Source organism: Berghia stephanieae, chromosome 12 (genome assembly GCF_034508935.2).
Source record: "Berghia stephanieae isolate SIO BIC M18660-M18661 chromosome 12, UCSD_Bste_1.3, whole genome shotgun sequence".
NCBI lineage: Eukaryota > Metazoa > Mollusca > Gastropoda > Nudibranchia > Aeolidiidae > Berghia > Berghia stephanieae.
The window spans coordinates 1062022-1069521 of NC_088371.1; the positions used below are offsets into that span (position 1 = coordinate 1062022).

At 51.4% G+C, this 7500-nt stretch overlaps 1 protein-coding gene across 1 annotated transcript in view; it reads right to left on the reverse strand.

The window, feature by feature from the left end:
• Nucleotides 1–7500, reverse strand: part of LOC144957474 (adhesion G-protein coupled receptor G6-like) — a 49568-nt gene that overhangs the window by 24583 nt on the left and 17485 nt on the right. The gene's annotated exons all lie outside the window — the stretch shown is intronic.

Sequence of the window (7500 nt, forward strand, 5' to 3'; positions counted from 1 at the left end):
AATTCGCCGCCTTCACTTCAACCCTGTTCATTGGCTGAGCCCACAATTCGCCGCCTTCACTTCAACCCTGTTCATTGGCTGAGCCCACAATTCGCCGCCTTCACTTCAACCCCGTTCATTGGCTGAGCCCACAATTCGCCGCCTTCACTTCAAACCCCGTTCATTGGCTGAGCCCACAATTCGCCGCCTTCACTTCAACCCGTTCATTGGCTGAGCCCACAATTCGCCGCCTTCACTTCAACCCTGTTCATTGGCTGAGCCCACAATTCGCCGCCTTCACTTCAACCCGTTCATTGGCTGAGCCCACAATTCGCCGCCTTCACTTCAACCCTGTTCATTGGCTGAGCCCACAATTCGCCGCCTTCACTTCAACCCTGTTCATTGGCTGAGCCCACAATTCGCCGCCTTCACTTCAACCCTGTTCATTGGCTGAGCCCACAATTCGCCGCCTTCACTTCAACCCTGTTCATTGGCTGAGCCCACAATTCGCCGCCTTCACTTCAACCCTGTTCATTGGCTGAGCCCACAATTCGCCGCCTTCACTTCAACCCGTTCATTGGCTGAGCCCACAATTCGCCGCCTTCACTTCAACCCTGTTCATTGGCTGAGCCCACAATTCGCCGCCTTCACTTCAACCCTGTTCATTGGCTGAGCCCACAATTCGCCGCCTTCACTTCAACCCCGTTCATTGGCTGAGCCCACAATTCGCCGCCTTCACTTCAACCCTGTTCATTGGCTGAGCCACAATTCGCCGCCTTCACTTCAACCCTGTTCATTGGCTGAGCCCACAATTCGCCGCCTTCACTTCAACCCTGTTCATTGGCTGAGCCCACAATTCGCCGCCTTCACTTCAACCCTGTTCATTGGCTGAGCCCACAATTCGCCGCCTTCACTTCAACCCTGTTCATTGGCTGAGCCCACAATTCGCCGCCTTCACTTCAACCCTGTTCATTGGCTGAGCCCACAATTCGCCGCCTTCACTTCAACCTGTTCATTGGCTGAGCCCACAATTCGCCGCCTTCACTTCAACCTGTTCATTGGCTGAGCCCACAATTCGCCGCCTTCACTTCAACCTGTTCATTGGCTGAGCCCACAATTCGCCGCCTTCACTTCAACCCTGTTCATTGGCTGAGCCCACAATTCGCCGCCTTCACTTCAACCCTGTTCATTGGCTGAGCCCACAATTCGCCAGCCTTCACTTCAACCCTGTTCATTGGCTGAGCCCACATTCGCCGCCTTCACTTCAACCCGTTCATTGGCTGAGCCCACAATTCGCCGCCTTCATTCAACCATGTTCATTGGCTGAGCCCACAATTCGCCGCCTTCACTTCAACCCTGTTCATTGGCTGAGCCCACAATTCGCCGCCTTCACTTCAACCCTGTTCATTGGCTGAGCCCACAATTCGCCGCCTTCACTTCAACCCTGTTCATTGGCTAGAGCCCACAATTCGCCGCCTTCACTTCAAACCTGTTCATTGGCTGAGCCCACAATTCGCCGCCTTCACTTCAACCCTGTTCATTGGCTGAGCCCACAATTCGCCGCCTTCACTTCAACCCTGTTCATTGGCTGAGCCCACAATTCGCCGCCTTCACTTCAACACCCGTTCATTGGCTGAGCCCACAATTCGCCGCCTTCACTTCAACCCCGTTCATTGGCTGAGCCCACAATTAGCCGCCTTCACTTCAACCCCGTTCATTGGCTGAGCCCACAATTCGCCGCCTTCACTTCAACCCCGTTCATTGGCTGAGCCCACAATTCGCCGCCTTCACTTCAACCCCGTTCATTGGCTGAGCCCACAATTCGCCGCCTTCACTTCAACCCCGTTCATTGGCTGAGCCCACAATTCGCCGCCTTCACTTCAACCCCGTTCATTGGCTGAGCCCACAATTCGCCGCCTTCACTTCAACCCCGTTCATTGGCTGAGCCCACAATTCGCCGCCTTCACTTCAACCCCGTTCATTGGCTGAGCCCACAATTCGCCGCCTTCACTTCAACCCCGTTCATTGGCTGAGCCCACCATTCGCCGCCTTCACTTCAACCCTGTTCATTGGCTGAGCCCACAATTCGCCGCCTTCACTTCAACCCCGTTCATTGGCTGAGCCCACAATTCGCCGCCTTCACTTCAACCCTGTTCATTGGCTGAGCCCACAATTCGCCGCCTTCACTTCAACCCTGTTCATTGGCTGAGCCCACAATTCGCCGCCTTCACTTCAACCCTGTTCATTGGCTGAGCCCACAATTCGCCGCCTTCACTTCAACCCTGTTCATTGGCTGAGCCCACAATTCGCCGCCTTCACTTCAACCCTGTTCATTGGCTGAGCCCACAATTCGCCGCCTTCACTTCAACCCTGTTCATTGGCTGAGCCCACAATTCGCCGCCTTCACTTCAACCCTGTTCATTGGCTGAGCCCACAATTCGCCGCCTTCACTTCAACCCTGTTCATTGGCTGAGCCCACAATTCGCCGCCTTCACTTCAACCCTGTTCATTGGCTGAGCCCACAATTCGCCGCCTTCACTTCAACCCTGTTCATTGGCTGAGCCCACAATTCGCCGCCTTCACTTCAACCCTGTTCATTGGCTGAGCCCACAATTCGCCGCCTTCACTTCGAACATGTTGTTACCGCCCTGAGTTTACATGCCTACATATTTTTCAATCCTTATAGACTCCCTAAAGGCTCCTTGTAGATCCCTACGGACTCCCTACGAACATCTGTCACGTTGTCCAAGAACACCTCGTTATCCGTCCAACATCTCCCAGTTGCTGCATTGAGTGAGCATTTGTTTTGGGCTGCCCCGTCGACCTTTGAGCGAGGGCAATACTAGGAATGACGCCTACGCACACGAGTTTTTAGCTTTTTCTTAAAATCTTTTGCTGACAACGGAAGAGATTTCCAAATGGAGCGCCATGCTTCATAGAAAGATCTAGCGCCGACATCAGTAAGCCGTTTTTCGGCACTTTTAGTAGCTGGATCTTTGCTGACGAATTGGGGAGTAGGGGACAACAGGTTCTTGAAATTAGCTCAAAGATTGAAAATTTAGAGCGTTAAAACGAGAACGTACAATATTGCCATCCATTCTGACTCCAACTGGTAGCCAGTGTAGTGTTTCGAGCATAGTTTTCACGCTTGTTTTCTCAAATTGATTAATGCCCGGAACCATTCTGGCAGCCATGTTCCGTACCTTTTGGAGTCCATCAACTGCCTAATCAATAAGGCCCAAGAAGGCAGCAGCAGCCTCTTATGGTTCACACTATTATGTTATGACGATCGACCCAATCAGCAATGTCCGGTTCGCATTTGTGCACCGTCGCGAACCCGCCTGGTAGCATCGTCACAACACACCTTTCGACTAGATGCTCTGCCGTCTCGGGTTCTTGCCCACAGCGTGGACATATTGGACAGGAAGTTAGACCCACCGATGTAACGCACTTGCCGTTAGGCAGCTCCTCGACCGAAGCCGATTCGCAGCTACCCAGTGTCTCCTCTTACTGGTATCAAAGCCTGGCAACTTCTCACCAAGCTTAGAGGAGTGTAGGTCCCGGCCCCTACGAGGGATTGAATTCGTCCAAACCGACTTCCATCTCGTATGTGCAGCTCTGTCCGTAGTCAGGGATTCTGCGTACAAGGGTTGCCGGGACTTATTTCGGCTCGAAACGGGGGCACCGTCCATTATGCGCATGAGAGGGGTATCCCCATTCCCTCTCTCTTTGATCTTACTCAGCCAGTTTCCAGTAATGGTCTCCCTCCGGACATCGGGGGGCTGGATCGCTGCCATTATCGGGCCCCATTCTCTAGGGGTTGTTGCTAGCGTTCCCGACACTATGTGCATCGACTTGCGAAGTTTTACATCCACCTTCTCAACGTTTCTGCTTCTACCCCACACTGGAGCGCAATACTCCGCGGTGGAATAGCATAGTGCCAGGGCGGACGTTCTCAGGAGCGCTTGGCTAGTGCCCCAAGTCGATCCCACCAGCTTCCTCAGAAGACTATTCCGCTTCTCTATCTTCCGGGCAACCCCTTCGAGATGAACCCGATAGGTAAGGCTGCGATCCAACGCACACCCCTAAATATTTTGGATGCGGCTCATATGGGAGAGGCTGGTCCCCGACTAGGACATTCAGTTTGTGGGTGTGCCAACCACTGCATAAGTGAAATGCAGTGGCCACGGTTTTTGAAGTGTTCATCTCCAGGTACCACTTGTCAAAGTAGGATTTGAGTCTGGTGACGTCCTCGCTGAGTACGCTCTCGAGACGGGTCCACACTTTACTCTGAGTAACGAGTGCCCAGTCGTCTGCGTATCCCAGCCTCAGGGAGGAAGTGTTCGGCATATCGCTAATGTAAACGTTAAACAACATTGGCGCAAGTACCGACCCCTGAGGGACCCCATTCTTCAATTTCCTTACTTTGCTCGTGACGTCTCCCAGCGCGACGTGGAATTGCCTTTCCCCTAAGATCGAAGAGAACAACTTCAAGGTCTTTTTGCACCTAATGATTTTTGCAAGTTTGAGCACCAGACCGTATCGTACGCTGCTGATAGGTCTATAAAGACAGCACCTGTTTGCTGTTTTCTCTCGAACCCGTGCTCAATATGCTCTGTAAGGGCAATGACCTGCTCCGTGGTGCACCTCCCTTCTCTGAAGTCTGCCTGCTCGGGTGGCAGGACAGCGTCTAGGACCGGCCCCCATAGGTTTAATAGAACACGCTCCAACAATTTGTAAAGACAGCTCAGCAGCGATATGGGTCTGTAACTGTCTGCCTCCTTCGCCGGTTTCCCTGGCTTCAGGATGGCAACTATCTTCGCATGCTTCCACACTTGTGGAAGCTTTCCTTTTGCAAGGATGTCAGACATTGCCTCTGCTAGCCAGGCCCGTGCCCTGGGGCCCAGATACGTCACCATATCGGGATATACACCATCTATCCCTGCTGCTTTGCCGTTCTTCATTTCGCTAATGGCTGCACCCACTTCTCGGGGACTCAACGGGGTCATCCAGTCCGACTCCTCCGCAGGTAGCGAGTCCAAAATCGTACGGTACACCTTGCGGACACCGCGCTCAAAAGCCTGATTAGGGACCCGCTTACTACGGTTCTTAATGTTCTTGGCAATTGTGTCTGCCTCGCATTCCGGTACAGCCTTCGCGAAATTCCGATCTGGGTCCAATTTCTTTATCAAACGCCAAGCGTGGCGGCTGGAGTGTGTAAAGTCGAGACTTCCCACGGTCTCCTGCCACCGTTGCTTCCTTCCCTCTGCCAGAGACTGAAGTAGTCTATCGGCTGCGTCCTGGGACTGGGTCTGCTGGTACTCTCGGTACAGCTCTTCCACTCTGCTGTCCAGCAGTTTGCGCCGTGGAATAGAGCGTTGAGCGCTCTTAACCAGTAGCCTACTGAATCTGGTTATAATCTTGGACTTGGGAGGAATGGCAGGGCAGACCTGCTCGATATAGGAACTGAATTCCTCCCAGTCAGCCTTCCTGAAATTCCATCTGCAAAGTGGGAGAGACTGCACCCTCGATATTGTCACCCCAGCTGTGACAAGAACCGGCCTGTGCTGGCTATGCGGAAAGTCCCCGAGGACTGTCCGCTTCACCTGCAGCGGTTCACCGTTCGCGCCTTTCGTTACGAGGGTGAGGTCTGGAGTATACTCCTTCTTATGGCGGGTACCCCGGAAGGTACCCTTGGCTGTAGGATCGTACACTAGGTGTAGATCATTACAGTCCATCCATGAGCGGAGTTGTCTTCCTGCCTCGTTGCAGTCTCGATAGCCCCATTCGTGATGGTGGCTATTAAAGTCTCCCAGACAGATGGAAGGATGGCTGACCACCGGTACCGGTGGTGTAGTCCAAGTCGCTCTACGTGGTTTGTAAATATTATGCAAACACAGTCCACCTACTTCCACGGAAATTCGGTTCACCCCATTGCTGTCCGTTACGCTCTCAATGACCCTTACCTTCGATGGCTCTTTAGCGTAAACGCTAACCCCTCCTTTGAGCCTTGAAGTGTCCTCGCGTTGGACCACCGTATAGCCTGTGATCTCTGAATCGGGAAGATTGCGCGCCTGAATAAAGGTGGGTCTACTCTAACAGGAGGATATCTACGCAGTGGGCGGCCAATAGCTTTGATAAAAGCTCATTTTTTGCCATACTCTGGCTCTCGACGTTCAGGGACAATATGTGCGTCAGTTCGCCATCCCCGACGTCGCATTTTCCGATTGGCAGGCCGCGAATCAATTGATGCATGGGACGTTTGCTTTTTTTCTCGGACATGCCGACGACCCTGGCGACACGAAAGCGGTATTATTTGGCTAGGTGGCAGACCGCTTCGCCATTGACGGGACTGATTGGGACTCGACATAAGGATAATAGTGTGGCGTCCGGGATAGGGCTGCTATTCGGGCACTGGGTTTGGATCAAATTTAGTCACACACCGGGGCGAGCAGCTCATGTGGCTCGTTGGCTCGATAGCCGGGATGGTCTCGTGACGGTCGACCGGGATTTACACCTTTGCCCTCCCGTGTGGCTCAAGCCCCCTCACCACTGCAAGGTAAAGATCCACGAGGGGGCCCAAGAAGGCGAATTGCAATAGTCGAGGCCTGAAAGAATAAGAACACAGACGGCTGCTTTAAGCTTGTTAGTGGGAGGAACCGTATCATCTTTGCAATCTATTATTATTATTATTATTATTATTATTATTATTATTATTATTATTATTATTATTATTATTATTATTATTAGTAGTAGTAGTAGTAGTAGTAGTAGTAGTAGTAGTAGTAGTAGTAGTAGTAGTAGTAGCGTATGGCTACACTTCCAAATTCATTTCGTCAACCCAGCTTTGAAAGTCTTCCTCCACCCTAAGGACGGTTTCATAGCCACCTTCAAGTTTAGTTACTGGACAGTGGAGGACGATGTGATCACTGGTCTCTGAGGCTGCCTGGCATTTCCGGCAGGCATCCCTGTTCCCAAGATTCCATCTGCATATATTTGATGCAGCAATGCTATGTCCAGTTAAGAAGCGATTCAAGGAAATACAGTATTTCCTAGCGTTGTGCAATCTATCTATATAAAGCTTCATGGTCCTCACCACCTGGTTAATCTGGTGTTCCCGACCTAAAGACTCGTCTATTACCCACCAAAGATTTATTTTGCTCGATATGTCAGGGATACGTGGGTGTTTAAAATGGACATGCTATGTATACCAGACTTTGTGACATTAGAGGATGTTCCACATAATAAATGTTCTGTTATGCCTCTGCATCCAATGTCCTATGGACGCGCAAAACTGAAACTTGTCCAAATGAAGCGAGGCGACATTTTCACGTTACTGTAGAACGAGCTTATATCTCAATGGAATATTAGCTTTAGACGACCATGAGTTATTACTTTTCAAACCTGTTGCTATGTTATCTTGTGTTGACAATGCCTCTCAGTCGTCATATGAATACTACTTATCATGGTTATATAAACCCATGGCAGGCCGGAAATATCACTTGCTAGCCTTTGCACTAT